A 23,902-nucleotide genomic window follows, 5' to 3' on the forward strand; every position below is an offset into this window, starting at 1 on the left:
TCTCATCTATTGCTTGCCATTCCTACCACCACATTTTGGTGAAATGGATTTCATTATTCCTAAATCATGCTTGACGAATTGACATCAAATCTCTCCTAGAGTGTGTCAAATGACAATTCACTATTGCAAGGGTATTAAGAAAGCTTGCATAAAATCGAGATGAAGGAATACTCCATGGCCATTATTGTAATAGACGACTGACCTCCAAGAAGTTGAAACATATTGATGTCTAGCCCAGATGAGTTATTTAAAAACCACTGAAATTTCCCTGTATGCTGGACACCTCACCATATCCAGGAATTTGTGCTCTTTATGAATTTAATGTATATCTACTGAAACCATGTGAACATGGCTTTTTCTGTAACTTATATAATAAAAGACAAAATAAACATGACCCTCACTCATAGCCAACATCAAGAAAAATGTGCAAAGTAGTTTGTGACATATCAAAGGAAATAGTACTCTCAAATTCTCTGTGGAATCAGGTGAAGTAATACAAATTAAAAATGGTCATATATACATATATACACAGCCTGGTTAAATGTACCCATACATACACAGCCCCCTCTTTTAAAATATGTCTAACATTTACTATGTCCTTGCTATTTTAGTAAGAATACTTGGATATAATATTTCTCATAATTCTCTCATCAACCTTGTAAGGTATTTACTCATATTACTTCACAACTGAAAGGGATAAATGATTTATTCAAAGCCACATGGCTAGAAAGTGATAAAACTAGGATCAACCATTCATCTCCTGCTTTCAGATTTCATGGTTTCCTCCCTTAATCCTATGAATTAAGTTAGGATATTCTACTTAATTAAAATTAGCCATTTATGGGTCACCAATTTTCCAAGGATTTAGAAAAATATACTTAATAATAAAGCCTGTGATAATTGAAAATACAACCTCTCTGATGATCTGGCTTTTTTGGAGCTTAGTGTTACATTTGAAATACGGTTCATCCTGATGCAAGCCTGTAAATGTAGGCAGTACAGAATACTTAACCAAATGTGTTCAGGCCCAACACATTCCCTAATAATTTAATTGCATATTTCTTTATTTTGAACAAATTCCAAATGTCCATATTTATCTACCATTGGCAGAAAAAATCAGGGAGTATAGAGAGTCCAATTATTCAAATGTTTCCATTACTCAAATGCTAGACAAATAGAAATGTAGGCAACTTGAGGCTAAGGATCTTGTCTATTTTTTCCCCTTTGTGCCTAGCACAGTCTTAGCTTATAAAAAATGTTAAATTAGTATTTTTGAATAAATAAATATGGAATCAGTAGTGTAAAGTCCTAGTTGGAACCTCTTGAGAGTCTGTGAATGAACAAACATTACACGCAAAGAAAACTCTATAGTCCCCTAGCACTTGAACATAATTAAAGCTCATTGCAAAATTAATAGCAAATATTTACATAAAGTGTTTTATTTGCCAGGCACTTTTTAAAGTCTTTTAAATATATCAATTCATTTACTCTCTGAAATATTCTTATGAGGTATATATTTTAATTATGTAAATGTATGTCTATCCTTTCTTCTCCTAGATATTAGGCTGCTTTAAAGGAACTAGATCTTATTTCTCTTTTAAGTCAAGTCTCTGCCAACCTGCTTACCACACAGTATATGTTGAATAAGTAAATAAATTCATGAGTAAGTTGTTTTTCTCTGTGGGGCAGGTAATGTAAAGATCAGGTCATAGCCATGAATGCCCTCTACATTATGCCCAGAAGATAACTATTTGAATTGCAGCTACCACTACAATACTCACTTATTTTTGCAACTCCACGATTTATTCAAGGACGGAGCCATTCAGAATTATTCCTTATCCTACCATCATGGCAAGTCCTTGGAATCTATACTCTATTGGATCAAAGAGTATATCTGCCTGTAAGACCTGCAACTTGTACTTTCATAGGATAAAACTAGAGTTAATAGTTAATGATAAGACATGAAAGCAGGAGCTGTGCAGAAATTCTTAGGTGTTTCAGAGAGTCAGAAAGTTGAAAGATTAAGCTGTTCTTGAGCATGTGGCCAGAGTTTGGCTGTTGGGAAGATAAATAAATATATATCAATGTTTGAGTTGACAAATATTAAGACAGAAAATTCCTGGGTTTGTTTGAAGTCAAAACTGAAGAAATACAACTATATGATGAGATCATGAAATTAAACATAAGTAGATTTGAGAGGGAAGCAAGATGGCTGAAGAATAGGGAATCTCATCTCATCTGGTCCCCTGAATGTAGATACGTAACTATCAAATCATTCTGAACACCTATGAATTAAACCTGAGATGGAAGGTATTTACATATTTACTTAAGAAAAGAATTACTGGAATTCTACAAATAGAAAAACAACCACTTTTTGCAAAGTGGGAGGTACAGAAAAGTGAATCTGAGGGGATATATAAGAAAATAATCAGTGGACGGGAGGATCCTCCATAAGCTGGCTACCACAAAGTGATATAGCCCCATAGCTCAAAATCAGAACCTTTAGAAATCTGCTCCACTGAGAGACATCCCTGCCTGAAAGGTGTTCAGGTGGTGAAGCAGGGCAGAATCCCAGGTGGGAGAGTGTGGTTTCAGGATCCTCAGGGTCACAGAAAGAACTGGGGTACCCAAGCCATCAGAATTCTCAAGCTTTAGAGTAGGAAACCAGCAAAGGTCAGTGAGTCCAGGAGAGGGTTCTCAGCACAGTTCACCATAAACAGCAAACTGAAGAATGATTGGGCAAGATCACTCCTTTGGGGGCCTTGAAGAAAATAGAGAAATAACAGCTCTCTGCCTTCCACAAGAGGGGTGGAGCAGGAGCATGCATGACCAGGCGACTACTTTCTGGCAGGGGACCTGCAAAGAACAGAAACACAGGACCCTCTACCTCCCTGGGGAGGATCTGTGTGGACACACACTGCAGGAGACTACAAAGTTTGGCACACACCTAAGTGAAGACTATTTATCCCTGAAAGTTCACTGAAGAAAGGGAATCATGATCTTTCAGCTCTGGGGCTGGAGATGGGGCTCCACCATTTTTATTTGCATCCCCTAAAGAGACACACAAAGCCTTCAAGGAACAAAACCCACATAGAGCAACCAGAAGTGGCCCATGCTGAGCCAAGTCCCCTGGCAAGGGGTGGTGCAACTCTGCCCAAGCAGACACCTAAGAATCAGTGCAGCAACCCCTCTCCTGGAATACTAGCTGAAACAATAGGCAAGCACCAAGTTTGCAGAGCACACAGGACTGCAAAACACCAGGGCTAAGGGAAGATAATATATAGAATTCTAGGTTTTTTTCTCATGATTTGTTCATCTTTCAGTTTAAACTATTCTTTTTCTTTTTTCTTTCTCAGCTAGTTATTTATCAACTCTTTGTTTTTAAGACTTTTTTAACTTTCATTTTTTACATTTACTTTTTATAGATATATTCTTCATTTTTGGCTTCCTTTCATTCAAGTTTATTTCTGTATGTATATAAGTTTTGCTTTCTTTACAATTTTGGAATTTAGTGTCTTCTAACAAACAGATGAAAATCCCAGGGCCAGGTGGATCACCCTGTTTTGTCCACCTGGAAGATTATATTCTCTCCCCACTGCCTTGGCTGTTTTTCTTTATTGTTCTTTTCTTGTTTCATTTCAGATCTCTTTGGATTTGTCTAGTGTGCATTTTGCTTGGGTTGTCATTGATTTTTTTTTATTTTGTTCATTCATTCATCCATCCATTTTTCACTGGGCAAAATGACTAGAAGGAGAAATTTACAACAAAAGAACCAGAGGTAGTAGTCTGCCACAGATCTAATTGAGGTAGATATAAGTAAAATGTCAGAGCTGGAATTCAGGATAACAATTATAAAATTACTAGCTGGGTTTGAAAAAAAAAAAGCATTAAGGACACTAGGGAATATTTTGGTGCAGAAATAAAATCAGGCATAACTTTAAAATACTCTGAGATGCAGTCTCAAGTGGTTGCTCTAACAGCTAGGGTAAATAAGGCAGAAGAGATAGCAAATGACATAGAAGACAAATTCATGGAAAGGAAGAAATATAAGGAAAAGAGAAATAAGCAATTAATGGACCATGAAAGAAGGCTTTGAAAAATAAGTAATATCATAAAGCGAAACAATATTAGACTTATTGGGGTCCTAAAGGAAGAAAAAGAGTGGGGCGGGGGGGAGACAGCAGGTATATTTGAGCAAATCATAGCTCAGAACATCCCTAATCTGGGGAAGGAAAAAGGCATTCTAGTCTAAGAAGTAGAGAGGACCCTACCCAAAATCAATAAAAGTAGATGAACAGCTCAATATATCATACTGAAGCTTGCAAATTTCAGAAATAAAGAGAAAATCCTGAAGGCAGCTTGAGAGAAGAGGTTCTTAACGTACAACGGTAGAAACATTAGACTGGCAACAGACCTATCTACAAAGATCTGGAAGGCCAGAAAGGGCTGGCATGATATATTCAGGGTGTTAAATAAGAAAAACATGCAGCCAAGAATATTTATCCAGCAAGGCTGTCACTCAGAATGAAAGGAGAGATCAAGAGCTTCCAGGACAGACAGAAACTAAAAGAATTTGTGATCACTATGACAGAGCCCTGAAAGAAATATTAAGGGGAATCCTGTAAGTGAAGAGAGACCCCAAAAGAAACACAGACCAGAAAGAAACAGAGACAATCTACAGACACAGACACTCTACAGGTAATACAATGGCACTAAATTCATATCTTTCAAAAGTTGCTCTGAATGTAAATGTGCTAAATGTTCCAATTAAAAGACACAGGGTATCGGACTGGAAAAAAGCAAGACCCATCCATATGCTGTATATGAGAGACTCATTTTAGACCCAAAGACACTTCCAGATTGAAAATGAGAGAGTGAAGAATAATTGATCATGCTAATGGACCCCAAAAGAAAGCTGGGGTAGCAATCCTCATATCAGACAAATTAGATGTTCATCCCTTAAGGGATGAAGAGGGACATTATATAAAGGTCTATCCAACAAAAAGATCTGATCATTATAAATATTCATGCTCCTAACTTGGGAACAGCCAAATATATAAACCAATTAATAACCAAATTGAAGAAACACATAGATAATAATACAATAATAGGGGATTTTAACAGCCCACTCACAGCAATCATTTAAGCAGAAGATCACCAAAGAAACAAGGGCTTTGAATGACACAGAGGACAAGATGGATTTCACAGATATATATAGAGCATTCCATCCTAAACCCACAAAATACACATTCTTCTCAAGTGCACATGGAACATTCTCCAAATAGATCATATACTGACTGGGTCACAAATAGGTCTCAAATGATACCAAAATATTGGGATTATTCCCTGCATATTTTCAGACCACAATGCTTTGAAACTTGAACTCAAGCTCAAAAGGGAATTTGGAAGGAATTCACAAACTTGGAGATTAAAGAGCATTTACTAAAGAATGAATGGGCTAACCAAGAAAAATTCATGGAAACAAATGAAAATGAAAACACAATTGTTCAAAACCTTTGGGATACAGCAGAGGCAGTCCTAAGAGGGAAGTATATAGCAATACAAAGTTTTCTCAAATACACAAGCCAACTTTACACCTACAGAAGCTAGAGAACAGCAAATAAAGCCTAAACCAAGCAAGAGAAGAGAAATAACAGAGATTAGAGCTCAATGAAATATAAACCAGAACTCAATGAAATATAAACCAGAAGAACAGCAGAACAGATCAATGAAATTAGAAGCTGGTTCTTTGAAAGAGTTAATAAGATTGATAAACCCCAGCCAGATTTATCAAAAAGAAAAGAGAAAGGACCCAAGTTAATAAAATCATGAATGAAAGAGGGGAGATCATGGCTAACACCAAGGAAATACAAATAGTTTTAGGAACATATTATAAGCAACAATATGTCAACAAATTAGGCAATTTGCAAGAAATGGAAACATTCCTAGAAACTTATAAACTACCAAAAACTGAAACAGGAAGAAATGGAAAACCTTAACAGACCCATAACCAGCAAGGAAATCGAAACAGTAATCAAAAATTTCCCAACAAATAGGAGTCCAGGGCCAGATGGCTTTCCAGGGGAATTCTACCAAACATTTAAAGAAGAACTAACACCTATTTCTGAAAACATTTCAACAAATAGAAATGGAAAGAAAGCCTCCAAACTCATTCTATGACTAATATTACCTTGATCCCCAAACAAGATAAAGACTCCATTAAGGAGAATTACAGATCGATATCCATGATGACAATGAGTTCCAAAATTTTCACCAAGATACTAGCCAATAGGATCCAACAGTACCTTAAAAGGATTATTTACCACAACCAAATGGGATTTATTCCTGGGCTCCAAGGGTGATTCAACATTCACAAATCAATCAACATGATATATCACATTAATATAAGAAAGGACAAAAACCATATAACCCTCTCAATGGATGCAAAAAAAAAAAGCATTTGTTTAAAACTCTCCACAGTGTAGGGATAAAGGCAACATACCTCAATATCATAAAATCTATATGTGAAAACCCCAGAGCAAATATCATTCACAATGGGGAAAAACTGAGAGCTCTTCCCCTAAGGTAAGAACATGAAAAGGATGTCCACTCTCACCACTGTTATTCAACATAATACTAGAAGTCCTAGCCTCAGGAATCAGACAATAAAAAGAAATAAAAGGCATTCAAATTAGCAAAGAAGAATTCAAACTCTCACTTTTTGAAGATGACATGATGCTTTATGTGGAAAACCCAAAAGACTCCACCCCAAGATTGCTAGAACTCATACAGCAATTCAGTGGCATGGCAGGATACAAAATCAATGCACAGAAGTCAGATGCATTTCTAAACACTAACAATGAGACTGAAGAAAGATAAATTAAGGAATCAATCCCATTTACAACTGCACAAAAAACCATAAGATACCTAGGAATAAATTTAACCAAAAAGGTAAAGCATCTGTACTCTAAAAACTATAGAACACTTATGAAAGAAATTGAGGAAGACACAAGGAAATGGAAAAACATTCCATGCTCATGGATTGGAAGAATAAATATTATTAAAATGTCTATGCTACCCAGAGCAATTTATACATCCAGTGCAATTCCTATCAAAATGCCATCCACATTGTTCACAGAGTTGGAAAAAAATAATCCTAAAATTTGTATGGAACCAGAAAGGCCTAAATAGCCATAGGAATATTGAAAAAGGGAACCAAAGCTATGGCATCATAATGCCTGAGCTCAAATTCTATTACAAAGCTGTAATCACCAAGTACAACATGGTACTGGCACAAAAACAGACACATAGATCAATGGAATAGAATAGAGAACCCAGAAACGGACCCTCAACAGTATGGTCAACCCATCATTGACAAAGGAGGAAAGACTATCAAATGGAAAAGTCTGTTCAATAAATGGTCTGGGGCAATTGAACAGTCATGTACAGAAGAATGAAACTACACCATTTCCTCACATCATACATAAAGATGAACTCAAAATGAATGAAAGACTTAAATGTGAGACAGGAATCCATCAAAATCCTAGAGGAGATCTCGCACAGACAGCAACCTTTTTTACCTCAGCTGCAGCAACTTCTTGCTAGCCACATCTCCAAAGGCAAGGGAAATAAAAACAATAACAAACTATTAAGACTTCATCAAGAAAAAGGCATCTGCACAGCAAAGGAAACAGTCAACAAAACTAAAAGACAACCTACAGAATGGGAGAAGGTATTTGCAAATGACATGTCAGATATAGTGCTAGTATCCAAGATCTATAAAGAAACTATCAAACTCAATACCCGAAAAACAAATAATCCAGTCAAGACATGAATCAACATGTCTCCAAAGAAGATCTACAAATGGCTAACAGACACACGAAAAAATGTTCAACATCACTTGGCATCAAAGAAATACAAATCAAAACAACAATGAGATAGTAGCACCTCACGCCAATCAGAATGGCTAAAATTAACAAGACAGGAAACAACAAATTCTGGCAAGGATGCAGAGAAAGGGAACCCGTTTACACTGGTGGTGGGAATGCAAGCTGGTGCAGCCACTCTGGAAGAGTATGGAGGTTTCTCAAGAAGTTAAAAATAGAGCTACCCTATGACCCAGCAATTGCACTACTGGGGATTTACCCCAAAGATAGAAATGTAGTGAAAAGCCGAGACATCTGCACCCCAATATTCATAGCAGCAATGTCCACAATAGCCAAACTGTGGAAGTGTGGAAGGAGCCTCGATGTCCTTCGACAGATGAATGGATAAAGAAGATGTGGTCTATATATACAATGGAATATTACCCAGCCATCAGAAAGAATGAATGCTTACCATTTGCATCGATGTGGATAGAACTAGAGTGTATTATGCTGAGTGAAATAAGTTAATCAGAGAATGAATTATCATATTATTTCACTCACATGTTGAATATAGGAAACAGTGCAGAGGATCACAGGGGAAGGGATAAAAAACTGAATGGGAAGTCGTCAAAGAAGGAGAAAACCCATGAAAGACTCTTAACTGTAGGAAATAGACTGAGGGTTGCTGGAAGGGAGGTGGGTGGGGGGATGGGGTGAGTGGGTGATGGGCATTAAGGAGGGCACATGATGTAATGAGCACTGTGTGTTATGAACAACTGATAAATTGGTGAACAGTACATCTGAGACTAATGATATGCTATATGTTGGCTAGTTGAATTTAAATTTAAAAAAAATAAAACAAATAAATAAACATGAGTAGATTTGGATAATTTCTTTAGGAAGGAGGACTTGTGCCAGGATTTAATGGCAGAAAAAACTCTAATTGGAAGCAGAGCCATACCAACTAATAGGCTGTTTATAGAGATACTGTAGATATGATGAGATAAAGAATAGACAAATGAAAGAAGAATAGTCAGGCTTTGGTGAATGAATGAAAATAAACTGGTAAGGTAAATGAAGACTCAAGGTTGATTCCAGTAAAACTGCAAGGAATTTCAAGTCTTAGTGATGGAGAGGAGTGGCAAAAATGGAAAACTCTGGAAGAATTGCTAGTTTAGGGGAAAGTTGGTTAAGTCCCTATGTAATTATATTGTGTGTGATGATCCATCCAAAAGCATATAGAAGAGAAAATCAGAAAGCCCGGCATTATCCTTTGGAGTCCACGGGAAAATGAAAATATTTTAATGTCATCTCAGTCAAGGGGTAGAACCTTCAAAGAATTTCCCAATTGTCAGATGAATATTTTCAGACCAATAAATTTTTGAGATGTCTAGACAAAGACTACTAGTATTTTTACTTTAGGGGAAATTGGTGGACCTCTATGAAGTCTGACCACTCTAATTTTCCACCTTGCCTCTAATTGAATATAAAAATCCTGGAGTGAGTAAATAAATAAATAAATAAATAAATAAATAAATAAATAAATAAAGTAAAAATAAAAATCCTGGAGTCAGTGTCATTTCTTTCTCTCCATTATATCCCTAATATATAGAATATCACCTGGGACATAGTAGAACCTCTAGAAATATCTGTTAAATCGAAAGGAAGAACAGGGTGAAATATGAAGGCAAGGAGGGAGGAAGATGATCATGGGGGATACTACAAAATGCTACTGATTTGCAGCAGACCATAAGATAGAAAAAAATAGAATTGCTTCTATAAAGTTATGCTTTAAAGATCTCCTTATAGGATAAAAGCATCTCTAGCAACATCACACAAAAGATAAAATAATACTGATTGATTTAGAAACAGAAACACATGTGTTTTCCATACTTTTTTCCACCAACACACATTACCCTCAGAGGTCTGCTATTGAAAACTCAAAAAAAGTGAAAAATAATGGTCAGGAACTTAAACCATTTAGAAAAACCTTGCTTATTTCCTCTTTCCTCATATAATACATACATGTACAAATACTGATTCTGAAGACATTTCATCCCTCAGCTATTTCATTGTACAATGGGGACAACTTAAGGGGACTTAAAGGTGAAAAATGAATTTTATACTCTCATAAAAAGTTAAAATCAGCCCATCCATGGCTAAGGTGATATAACTGTAGGCAGTGAATATTCTTTTTATTAATCCATTTAAGTGATCTAGAGAGGAAACTGTCCCACAATAATCTTACCTTTGTTCATTGGATTTTAGGATTGCTTCTTTTGGCCACTAGTCATCAAAGTAAATACAGGATCTATGTCATCTTTATCACAAGGAAAATTATCTAATATGAGGATAAAGGGTTATAGAAAACAGTAGTTACTTCCTTCATCTAAAAACTGAAGAATTACAAGTTCCAAATTCCTTTGTTAATGAAATGTGTTTTTTTTTTAACAAAACACTTCTTTTTCTTTTTTTTAAAGATTTTATTTATTTATTTATGAGAGACAAAGAGAGAGGTAGACACATAGGCAGAGGGAGAAGAAGGCTCCCCACGGGGATCCTGATGTGGGACTCAATCCCTGGTCCGGGGATCATGCCCTGAGCCAAAGGCAGACACCCAACCGCTGAGCTACCCAGACATCCCTTAACGAATTGTTTAAAACTCAGTTTCAGCTAATGTCTTTTTGTTAAGTGAAGGTTGTCCTCACAGTTTTTGAAACATGCTAACTTTCCTGCAGTAAAATCTTCCTTTATGAGAATTTAGCAATCAGGGATCCTCAAAGTTACAGGAAATTTTATTCACTCTCAAATTTCATACTAAAGAAGCATATAGAAACAAATTACTTAGAATCTTAGTGACCAAGGCCCTATCTGGGGGAATAGCAGAAGGAATTTAAAGAAAAACAGCAAAGAGATTAAGGTAAAAGCTGTTCAACAGGCATAGGGAACAATCCACCTAGACCAGAGAACTGAGGGTTTGTTTCAGAAAGAAAAGTAAATTGAAACTGATTGAGGATCAGAAGTGACTTTGGAAAATTATACCATGAAGCACCCAAAAGATGAGAAGAACTAGTAACGGATACAAAGAAAACTATGCAAAAGAATAAGCCAGGAAATTAGTTTAACCTTCAGAGAAAGGAAACATAATCATAGTAATACTCAACAGTGAATAAGATTTGTATAAGCATAGTATAAACACATAACAACTAATTATTATTTTGCCAATAATTGTAACAAAACTATATTAAAAGCAAGTTTTTATTCTAACAGAAAATCAATAGATAATGTGGAAAAGTGATGAGTCAAAAAAAAAAAAAAACACATACCCATAGGCATCAAATCCTAACATTAAAAAAAAATCCTTAGTGAAGAAAATGGAAGGAGAAATGTATGTTGGGAAATAGGTGTGAGCAAAATATTGGTGCTAGGAAAATGCAAGCCATGATAAAAAAAATTGTGGGAAATGAGGCAGTCATTCTGTGGATTGTTTTGTATGCTAGAATACAAGGAATTGGAATATAGTCCTTTAGGCCACAGAGAGCTTGAACTTCCAACTTCTTTAGTGGAAAAGAGAACCCACGGGGGGGGGGGGGGGCAACCAGACCTCAGCATTGTGAATTGCTTTGTGGAAGCCACCACACTACCAGACCCCATGGGGATTGCAGGAGACTCTAGGACTCAATCACCAGAAATCTGACTACCATAGAGAATTGGGGAAAGGCTGTGAAAACCAGCATATGAATCTTATCAGACTTCATTCATACCTACTGTGCCCAACTAGTAATCCCAAACAATAGTTTTGCTCATCTGAGAACCATTTTGGAGGCACTCTCTGACAAGGAACTTGGCAGATGCAGATCTCCTCAATTAAGATTCATAAACAAGTAGTTTTTCCAGCCTTAGGGCCCAGTTTACCCACACCTAGGCAAGGAGTTAAGTCACAGCCCCACCAGCTATGAAAAGTGTCTACTGGCGATATCTGACCAGAGGGGCTGGTGGGAACACCTGGAAGCCATGTAACTCAGCAATGCTCAAGATGAAAGGTGAGTGGGTAGAGCCAATCACCCAGTACCAGATGTGGAGGATTTCCATGATATGCACAGTACGAGGCATGAATTCATTTCCAAGACTATGGGTAGCTCCCAGCCCTTCCCCACAACTGAAGAGCTATTTGGAACATTGGGAGTTACCTAGCCTCTCCCCTTCAAACTTAGGCAAGGATGCTGAGATACAACCTCACCCACTCAGTGTGGCTCCCAGGCCCATTTGACCACAGGGTTGGCAAGAACACCCTGGAAGCTGTGGGGCCCAGTGGTGCTCTAACCAAGTGAAGAGCAGGAAAAGCTGATAGTTTGTAGAGCAAAGTCAGTGAACCTGTTCAGGCAGAGAACTTGGGGCACAAGTTAGCTTGAATTAAGATAATGAACAAAGAGCTTTAATTTATCCGCTTTAGAGTTGCTTATCCTTTTTTGGGGCATGGAGGTCCTTATTGATAAGTAGGTTACAATGAAATAAATAGAGTGATGGTTTTTTGGGGGAATAAAACTCAAGCAGAATCGCAGTCTCTCTTCACCCCAGCTCTAATTTTCAGTTTCTGCCTTCTTACTGGTCAATTTGTATGATGAAACTTTCGTGGGCATGCCAGGCTTTTCAGGTGCGTGGAAGCCTCTGTCTTCCCGGACAGGGATTCAGGCATGGTCTTAGACCCACTGCCCCTAGGAGAAACAGAGGCCTTTGCTTGGGCAAGACCTCTTTAGGTACATTGGTTTCCTTCTTTTTGTCTGGAGAGTAGCACCATTCTTGCCTTTGGGGATGATGGATTTTAAACTCTCACTCCCAGCATTTCTTTTCCTATGGGCCTCACCATCTTGGGTGCTTCTTCTGACTTTGACCTTTGACTTCCCACTGGAGACAGTGGCACTGTGAATGGCCTGTGTCACCTTGTCTGGCTGTTGGGAGCCTTCCCAGCTTCACTTGATCTTGACTCTTAGTCTTTGGTTCTTGTCATCTTTCTTTGGAGCATTATCCTTGGCTAAACCTGGTTTGGGAGAAAATGCCCTTGCTTCTCCTGGCTTCTTGGGTCCTCTTTTCACCTGGTCTGTGTTGGGAGGGTCCCTCTTTGCCTCCTTTCGTTTCTTGGGGTTAATGTACAGCCCATCTGATTACTAAATACCACCTCCAACCCACCTAACCATGGAACCTAATTAGATTGCATGGTTACAGCCTTGTTTGAAGGCACTTAAACAGAGATCACAGCCTATGGCTTTCCCCATCCGCAGAGCAAAACCGGTAGTCCAGGGAATTTAGTGCACAGTCTTGCCTGATTTAGGTCACCAAACAATGAACTATACAGGCCCTGGCTCCATCCCGCTGTCCTCCTGCCAGGCCTGACTGGAGAATCCAGGCTACCATCAAACCCATCGTATACCTCACTTGGGTGGAGAACCAAGCCAGAAGTCCTATACAACTGTTCTCAGCTAATGACACACCTTCCCCATCCCCATCCTCAGATCTCAAACAGTTGCCTCACCTAAAAATAGACCATAAGCGCAGGCCCTACCTGCCCAAGGACATTACCAGAAGATATGCCCAGAAACCGAACTGGGCTGGCTGGTGAAGATTCATCTCTGCCAAAGCAGTGTAAAGTCTGGAAGAGGAACCCAATTACTCGAATGCACAGATACTAATGTAAGTAATGAGGTACCATTAAAAGCCAGGTAAATATAATACCACCAAAGTAAATTAATAAAGTCTAATAACTGATCTTAAAGAAATGGAGATCTATGAAGTATCAAACAAAGAATTCAAAGTAATCCTCTTAAAGTTTAATGAACTATAAGAACACACAGGCAACCAAATTAAATTAGAAAAACAATGCATGAACAAAATGAGAAATTCTAGAAAGCTATGGAGACCATCAAAAAACACCAAACAGAAATCTTACAGGTGAAAAATACAATATCTGAACTGAAAAATTCAATAGAGTTTTAAAAACAAACTTGACCATGCAGAAGAAAGAATCAATGACCTGGAGAATAGAACATTAGAAATTATACAGATAGAGGAAGAAAAAGAAAAAAGAATAAAAAAGAGTGAAGAAAGCCTGTTAGACTTACAGGACACAATAAAAAGAAACAATATTTACATTATGGTCATTTCAGAAGGAGAAAGAGAAAGGGGCAGAAAGTATACTTAAAGCAAAATGGCTTCAGCTTCTGAGTTGTCTCCCAGGGAGAGAAATGGGCATTCAGCTCCGTAAGTCCCAAAAGACTTCGAATAGTTTAAATCTGTATAGGGCTACACTGAGACACATTATAATCAGTCCAAAGTCAAACACAGAGAAATAATTGTAAGAATAGCAGGGGAAAAAGAGAAGTTATCTATAAAACTATTGGTGGATTTCTCAACAAATATTTCAGGTCAGGAGAGAATGGAATGATATTTCCCTCATATTGAAAGAAAAAAAAAAAAAAGGCCATCCAAGAATACTATTCCCAATGAAGCTGTCCTTTAAAAATGAATCAGGAAATAAGATTTTCCCAAACAAAGCTGAGGTAGTTCATGAGGAGTTCACTAGATTTGCCTTATAAGACATGATAAAGGGGTTTCTTTGAGTGGAAGTGAAAGAATACTAATTAGGATCACAGTGACACAAAAAGGTAAAGTAAAACTCACTGATAACAGTAAATATATAGTCAAGATTGAATTCTGTAATTTGGTACTGATGGTATATAATTCATTTACAACTCTAGTTTAAAAGTTTAAAAATGAGCATAGTAAAAATACCATATTATAATCTATTATTAGTTATGCAGTATAAAAATATATAAATTATAACAGTAATAATAAAAAAAACTGTGAGAAGGGAAAGAAGTATAAAGTTTTGGAATTCTATTGAAGTTAAACTGTTAACAGTTTAAAATTAAATGTTACAAGTTTAAGATATTTTATGTAAGCCTCATGGTAGCCACAAGAAAAAAACCCATAGCAATTGTACAAAAGAATATGATAAAAAAAATCAAGGCATACTGATAACCAGACATTAAAACACACACACACACACACACACACACACACACACACAAACACAAACAGCAAAGTAAGAAACAAGGAAAAATGGATCTACAAAACAACTAGAAAGCAATTAACAAAATGGCAATTATTAAGCCTTACCTATCAATAATTACTTTAAATATAAACAGATTATCTAATCAAAAGACATAGAATGGGGGATGCCTGGGCAGCTCAGCAGTTGAGTGTGTGCCTTCAGCCCAGGGCATGATCCTGGAGTCCCGGGATCGAGTCCCACATCTGGCTCCCTGCATGGAGCCTGCTTCTCCCTCTGCCTGGGTCTCTGCCTCTCTCTCTCTCTCTCTCTCTCATAAATAAATAAATGAAACCCTCATTAATAAAGAGGAAAGATATGCACTAGTGCTAAATATACAAACTATTTTGAAATGTTGATGTAATTAGAATTATTAAAAAAATTAGATTAAAAAAATTAATAACTCTAACAAGAGAGAAAAAAATTAGATTAAAAATTAGAAAAAAATTAGATTAAAAAAATTAATAACTCTAACAAGAGAGAAATAGAATAGAGGTCTGTTCCTTCTCATTTTAAATCCTTCCACAGTATTTAATGTTTTCATCATGTGCAGGTTTTATTTTGACATAAGTAAAAATTTTAATTTAAACAGTGATTCCAGAGCCCCATTGGAGATGTATGATGGAGGGAGGAATAAAATTAAACCAAATTGATAAAGTTGAGATATTCTGACCCAGAAATTCTACTTCTAGTAATATTCCCTATGGAAACATTCAGAAATGAAGACAAAGATTTATGTACAAGAATGTTTGCTACAGTATTAATTAAAATAGTAAAAAGCTAGAAACTACCTATATAATAAATATTTGGAGATTATTTAAATAAATCATAACTTATCCATAAAATAGAATATTAAACAGTCACTTTATCATTTTTGAGATTATTTGGGAACATATATAATGTTCGTATCACATTATTATCCTAAGTAAAAATGTGGGATTAAAAACTGTGTGTGCACATACACATGCATAGCATTGGATACCCAGCAAATATATGGTTCAAGAACAAGAACTGACATTTTTGTATAAAACTGAGAATTTTACCACCAAATCGTCCTTAAAGAAACTTTTTAAATGTGCACTTCTAAAAGAAAGAACATTCTAGAAAGGTGGTCAAAGGAGAGGAATGGTAAAGAAAGAAAAATTTTAAACGTGTGGATAAGTCTAATGAATAAGTCTAATGAATATTGATAATAAACGTTAAAAAAAGAACTAAAATCTTAGGGGATAAAAATGTACAATTTAGTTAAGCAAGATGAGTTAAAATGCCCTAAGCTGTTTTAAGATGAAGGTAAAATTCTTTCAACATTTCAGCTTAGGCTAAAAAGTCTAGGCTGCCTGTTGAGAAAATACATAGAGTTTATTGCTATATAGAGGACAAGGTAGAAACTACTTATTTGAGAAATAGGCAAAAGAAAATAAAAATTAAAAATTAGGGGAAAAATCAGAACTAAATAGAAAGCAAAAACTAAAATAGTAAAAATGGGCATAATTATATAGTAATCATTTATTGTGATTTATTACATAAATGTACTAGACTGAACAGTTAAAACACAAAATTGTGGAACTGGTATGTTTAACATCTATCTAAAACTCCTTTATTAGAAACAACCATAGTACTCCCACTCTAACAGAAATCCATGAGAGTGATTTGAATCCCCAGGCCTTTGCAAATCAACTGTGGTGCTGTCTACAACAGCTCTCAAAACTATTCACTTTTCCTGATGCACAATTACCTAGGTAGATGACTAAATACCTTTGGGAAAAACTAGGAGAGTTTGCTGTGATATTTCAGGGTCTTTCCTCAAGGGATATGATCACTCATTTTAATTCTGAGAATGAAAACTGGCTCATGTCTGGAAATTGGCCAAGGAGTCATAGATTTACCTTTGGGAAGGCTCAACACACAGGCTCACCTCAGCTGCCTTTATCCCTTCTTGATTATTATATACATTAAGCAGTACCCTTGTTGACTGCCCATCTATCTTGCTTCTAGGAAAACCATGCTTCTCTAAGTCATCTTTATGTATCCCTTGAGTCAAAACTCCCTGCCCTTCTAACCTTGCTGTCCATTTTGGTAATTAGATCCACCTTGGTTATGAAAATGAAGTATTGCTACTGTCCTCTATTGCTCTAAGTTCCTATCACCCCCCCAACCTGTTATTACTTAGGACGTCCCTGCATAATAGCATCTCCAACCATATGAACCATTCCTGAGCTCTTCAACTGTTGGTCCCCTCGCCAGTACATTCCTTACCAGCTTGGAAAATGGAATAATCTTTGGGCCCTCCCAAGGAAAACTGTCAGCCAAATGGGCCCAATTGAGCTTGTTCTGAGACTTTTGATTGCTTCCTTCACAGTTATCCATAGCAGTTTGGGCATGTCTATTTCATTTATGAGAATTATTGCTTTTTCCAAGCATTCAAGAGCCATCTCAGCAACATGTTAAAGCAGAGTGCCCAAGATTGACACTGTGATCTTAACCAGCTTTCTAGTTGCCCCCAGCATCCAGTACCCTCAGGGTTAACTCTTCTTCTTGCCTTTTTATGTTAATCAGGTACTAACTCCTTTAGTGTATAATTTCTCATTCTTAGCAGTTCTAACATTTCCCTAGTTAGTTTATGCTAAGATTCTATGTTATTGCTAGTATGGTAGTCAAAAGAAGGGAGGTCAGTTCCTGAGGAGGAGAAATTTTTACAAGGCATTGGCCTCTGGAAGACTTTGCAGACCCTTCAAGCAAGGAGTGGAGGGTGTATCTTCCAAAGGGATGAATGGGCTAATTTTGTAGACCACAAGGATTCAGGAGAATTTAGGAATTCAAGATTTCAAGTACATCTGCTCAGATATCCTAAGTGTCAGGTTCCACTTTTGCCCTCTCAGGGTGCTAATTTTGACAAAAGTTTTCTCTGAAGTTCTGTAACTTTGCACATTTACAACTTTTAGAAGAAAATGTAGATCATCTCTATAATTTTGGAATAGATATGGGTATCTTAAACAAGATACACACATGAAGAAAAACCTCAATGAACTCAAAGAAAATTAACTTCAATGAAGAAAAAAGGGATTTTATAAAAGCAAAAGTAACAAATCCAGAAGAGGCATAAGAAGTCAGACTCACATAGGTAGGAGTCTGTTGTTTTTTTCTTTCATTCCATTCCTCTCTGTGGTCCAATCCCAACCCACAGGGAGACAATGCCTGGCGATAATGAACAAAAGCAGAGCATGGAAGCAGTGGGGGTGTTACCTAACTGAAATCAAATTCATGTGTCTGATGCACAGTAAGCCAGTCTCACAGTCACCAGGTTTGAAGCAGAGAAAGTTTTATAATCAGAAGAGTAGCTCAACAAGAAAACAGGGGAGCATTCCCAGATCTACTCCCCTCACTGAGGTTAGAACAAGTTTTTTATAAACATAGGGGTTGAGATTACATACATATTGATGGAAAAGGTCTGGGAAACTTACGTCTATTCATGAGAAAAGATGGAGCATACACTTTAAGCAAACATATATGTAACATATATGCCATGTTCACTTTGAGGAGGAACCTTAATGTCAGAACAAAGCAAAATTTAGTCTCTGACATCAGGAGGTTGCCTCAGGGTAAATGGGCTATGGGCATAAAATAGATAGGGTTTTGGGCTCTTATCTTGGAATAGGAATGCAGGGTCTTGTTTGTTCATAGGCCAGAACTCTACCAGTTGACCTGGATTCCAGGCTTGTGCAGAGACAGCTAATGGATTGATTAATGGAGTCTTAGAAGAAACAATAGCTGATTAGGGAGAAACAGGTCTCTAAAAAACAAGCCTTAAATTTTCTACTAGTTTGAATGTCATTAACCCTATAAGGCATGACTTCAGGCAGAAGACTTCATTCTGCAGCTCTCAGGATGACACCACTACATTCTACTCTGGACATCCTTGTCCAGATAAGCTCTGCAGCCCAAAGAGCACATGCCTAATGCACAACTTCATTTCTCCTACTGAACATAAGGCTTCACATTTTAACACATTTAAGAACCTGAGGGTGAGTCTGCTGCTTACAGTATTTGAGAGTTTTACTGCTTGGCAGATGACAGAGAACTTTGCCCTTAAGATTTTAACCTGAACAAACATTTTAGTTCATAGAAAAATGATTGCTTTAAGTGAGGTAATCATTGGATGAACATCAGCAAGTTTGGGACTCCAGTCTAGCATTTACTGACAGGTGAGATGTCTGAGATTGACTAGGAAAAGAATGCATATGAAAGTGGGGGTGATAATGCAATGAGTTTGGAGTAGGGTTACCACAGATGGCAAAGAAGTTGCCAGCCTCCCCAGTAAATGGGTATGTGCTGGCTATCACCCTCATGGCCACACTTCCTGCTGCTACTTTGAAAGCAAACAAAACTAAAGCAGGATATTAAAGGATATAGAAAAAGAATATTAAAAAAATAAAGAGTGGATTACAAAATTAGGAAAGATTAAAACTGAATTGAGTGTGTGCTAGGAGAAAAATAGAAATCAGAAATGAAGAATGAGCACATGAATGCAAATAAAGATAAGAGATTAGGAGTCATTACATAATAGGATGAGGTGGATCCCTGGGTGGCTCAGTGGTTTGGCGCCTGCCTTCGGCCCAGGGCGTGATCCTGGAGTCCCGGGATCAAGTCCCACGTCGGGCTCCCGGTGCATGGAGCCTGCTTCTCCCTCTGCCTGTGTCTCTGCCTCTCTCTCGCTCTCTCTCTCTCTCTGTGTGTGTGTGTGTCTCTCATGAATATAAATAAAATCTTTAAAAAAATAGGATGAAATAGGTGAAATTAAAGATAAACATCAATAGGATTAGTGGATCAAAAGCCATAAAACTGAAGGACAGAAAAGGTTATTGTTTAAAGCTAAAATCTATCAAATAAAAAATAAGATGTAACAGGGAATTAAAGACTAAAAAATTTGAATTACGACAAAAATAAAACTAAGAATAAGAAAGACTATAGAAATGTTTGAGATAAAATACATGCAAAATGCTTGAAGATTAGATGAATAGATGAGAAAATAATATAAAGGGATGAAGATGGAGAGAAATCATAAGCGGAGCATCTCCTTCATTGTGCTAATTCATCCCTCTTTGTGTTTGCTGTTCCTGCCATGACATATACTTTTCTATCTTCTATATCTGGCTAATGACTCTGTATCTTTCAAAACTCAAGTATCATTTTCTTCAGGAGGCAACACACACACACACTCCTTTCTACCCAAGCTGGGTTAAATACTTCTTTATGACCTAACAGAATCTTGCATATACTTTGGATTAATATTTCTATCTCTTACCTTGTCCTCCTCAGAATCTTACTTTGCATACTTTGCATACAAAGAAGTAATATTACAAAAATAAAATTAACATAAGAAGTTTTATAAACTCCTGGAGTTTTTTTGAACTACATCCAATCAGCAAGTTTTTCCTAAATACTCACTCTGTGCCATTTTCTGTGCTAGCATCTGTGAATACAGAGATCAGTAAGACTCAACACCTGTCCTCGAAGAATTAATAATTTGAGTTAGGGAGATAGCTTAGTAAGCAAAAATTACAGCAGAAATGACCCTGAAAAACATACTTTCTATGTTTCAAAATGAGTTCATTTCAACAGCACTTCCAACAACATCAAGTTGCTCTACATTAGCAAAAACCTCTGTTCTCTATTTCCAGAGCTACATACTAAATGGAATTTTGAGTGTGCTTCAGTAAAGATTTTACAACACAGTAACAGAAAAAGCAGTCTATTTGAGCCATCCTTAGGAAAACTGTAAAACAAAACATTGATTTGGTCAACCACCTTTTTTCGCCAGGGTGATGCACTGTTGGGCTATTTGATGGAGGTGCTCAGGGTAGGAAGTCTGTAAATCTTTATTAACAATTTTAAGGGGGATCCCTGGGTGGCGCAGCGGTTTGGCGCCTGCCTTTGGCCCAGGGCGCGATCCTGGAGATGCGGGATCGAATCCCGCATCGGGCTCCCGGTGCATGGAGCCTGCTTCTCCCTCTGCCTGTGTCTCTGCCTCTCTCTCTCTCTCTCTCTCTCTCTCTCTGTATGTGACTATCATAAATAAATAAAAATTAAAAAAAAAAAAAGAAAACATTGGTAACGAGAAATCTTTAAAAAAAAAAAAAACAATTTTAAGGTACCTTTGCCTCTGAGTACAAGCATAAAAGGCAAAACTCCACAGTGTATCTACATACATAAATTCTGTTTTAATGAGATAGTGTTTAGACTAATTTTGTGGTTAGAGGAAAAATCAATAATATAAATTCCAAAAATTAGTTCTTTTAAGAAAAATAAAACTTTTCCTCCCTTCAGACTGAAGAGTTTACCAAACACCATGTTTTATGTTGTCTTTCAGGAGGTTCATTTTCCATAATAAAAATAAAGTCCTCCTTCCTATGATGGCTTTAATGGGATGGGAATTACTATAGCTTTCTAGTATAGGAATATACTTGGGATCATTACTGGGAAAATATTTCAAATTTCATTTCAAGGTACATAGTATACCATAACCTTCTTAAGTTTTAGGTAATTGGCACTTATCAACAGTTATACTTTTTGAAAAGAGAGAATTGAGAATGTAATACACAACCCAGGGCCTGGAGTCATAAAGCTACGGGATTCCAGATTCTGTGTTGTCATGGCTTAGTTAGACAAATTACCCAACTGGTCCAGCCCTCAGCCCCTTCATCTGAAAAGTAAAGATCCATTTAGTAAGGGTCACATGTAGTTACACACATGAAACTCTGTAAGCAGTATCAGTACACAAATACAAGGAGGAATCATCTGAGATATATGGTCAAAAACACAGTGCATTTTCCTAATCAGAGCTAACCTTACTTACTGGCACAATAAGACATTGAAAAAGTCCTTTTTCCTCCAAAATAATCAACAAATTGCTGGTTACTAATGATATATGTATGATTCTTTATTTTAAAAAAATAAGAATAAGGGATCCCTGGGTGGCACAGCGGTTTGGCGCCTGCCTTTGGCCCGGGGCGCGATCCTGGAGACCCGGGATCGAATCCCACGTCGGGCTCCCTGCATGGAGCCTGCTTCTCCCTCTGCCTGTGTCTCTGCCTCTCTGTCTCTCTCTGTGTAACTATCATGAATAAATAAATAAAATCTTTAAAAAAAAATAAGAATAAAAAGCCTTTATTCTATAATTAAATATTCAAAATTAAAGTATTTTGGTAATAAAGTTGAATCCAGGACACCTGGAAAAGACCAGGCAAGTGTAATTAAATTCAAGAAGCACTGAACTAATAAAGCAAGATAAAATTATCTCAGAACAAGAGAAACTTTGCTTGGACAAAAGGAAGGATTCATTTATTGCAACCATAGCAATGATGGAGGGCCATCCCACGGCATAAGGAGAAGGTATAAGTAAATTTAGGCTAAGAACAAGTCTGACAAGTTTGGAAAGTATAAGGAATGTGATTTATCCTCACTCATATGTGCCGAGCATCATTCCAATGTCTTACTCTATATTAATTCATTTAACCTGTACAACTTGAAGGAGGATTATTATTATTCACACCATTTACAGATAAGAAAATTGAGATTCAAAAGCTAAAATAACTTTCTAAAGAATTTTGTCATGATCTCTTTGAAACAGCAGGTATTAAGCAGTGTTCCCTATTTTTGATCTTAAGTCATTGAATTAGGGATTGCCCAGATATTAATTTAAGATTTGTTTCAAGAGCTGAATTAATAGTTCAGCCAGTCAAGAGTGAGTCTAAATTTCTAATGCCTGGGCTACCAAAGTAAGTGAAGGCAAGGAATTTTTCCTTCACCTACAATGAATTAACCTTGGTCCTGATGGACTAGCAAGAAGCATGCTCCTGCTTTTGGAAGGAGGAAAAGAAAAAGACTACATAAAAATAGTCATAAGACAGACTCCAGAGATGCAATGTTTTGTTCTAATGACAGAATTCTTTCTGGATGATGCCTTGAACCTAACCTCACTTCCCTCAGCTCCAGCTAATGTCAAGGACTGATTTAGCTCAGAAGGAGCCAATACCAACTGCATGTTCTGAAAGTCCTATTATTATCATGGGTGATTCAGTATATTCACATTTGGAGGATGGGAGTAAGTTAGAGTGAGAAAGCAAATAGGCCTCTTCTATTCTTGAAATTTATATCTTCCTATATTCTTAAGATTCTAGTTCTCAGTTTTGCACTTTCAGCTAAGAGATGATATTCCATGGAAGCCAACAAAGTTCCAATCCAGAGTACTAAAACCTAAGACTGCATGTTTTTAGAATTAATATTTTTTCAGATATTAGGAACATATTTGATGCTTTTATTGTAATTATATAACATTCCCACCAGGTCTAGGGATTTCCATGATCAAACACATTATCTTTGCAGCAAAGTTTATACATATTCTAGCAAAGTGGAATGATAAAAACTATAAATAGTATCATATCAGAATGAAATAGTTTTGACATAAAACAAACTTGCTACACACTTAAGAAAAAACTTTTGGTTTTTGTATTTGAATTTCAGAACTTTTCCATTATTCTGAGGCTAAAGCCAAAGAAAATGATCTGTTAGAAAGTTACAACCTCCAGGAGACCAGTATTAGAATATAAAGCTTCCTAAATAAGGCCAGTTACTAGAAAGAGTGGCCTCTGGCCTTTGTTATTTCCTTCCTTCTGATAACTTTGGACTTAAGTGTGTTCTTACTCTCTAGTTCCTTGAGACATTAAGGTAGGTTATTGGGGATTTTTGTGATTTTTCTTTCTTTTGAATGTATGCTTCTATAGCTGTGAACTTTCTTAGTACTGCTTCTGCAACACCCCGTAAGTTTGGAATTTTGTATTTCCATTTTTGTTTGTTTCAAGGTATTTTTGATTTCCCTTTTTATTTCCTCTTTGACCCACTTGTTCAAGAATTTATTGTTCAATCTCCACATATT

General features: G+C 36.8%; 1 pseudogene across 1 annotated transcript in view; it reads right to left on the reverse strand.

Moving 5' to 3' along the window:
• Positions 1-23,902, reverse strand: part of LOC144295118 (U1 small nuclear ribonucleoprotein C pseudogene) — a 108,741-nt pseudogene that overhangs the window by 4,301 nt on the left and 80,538 nt on the right. The window contains exon 4 of the transcript XR_013362534.1: positions 10,114-10,206. The product of XR_013362534.1 is annotated as a U1 small nuclear ribonucleoprotein C pseudogene (transcript). The remainder of the gene's footprint in view (positions 1-10,113; positions 10,207-23,902) is intronic.

This window comes from Canis aureus, chromosome 23, assembly GCF_053574225.1.
Source record: "Canis aureus isolate CA01 chromosome 23, VMU_Caureus_v.1.0, whole genome shotgun sequence".
Classification (NCBI taxonomy): domain Eukaryota; kingdom Metazoa; phylum Chordata; class Mammalia; order Carnivora; family Canidae; genus Canis; species Canis aureus.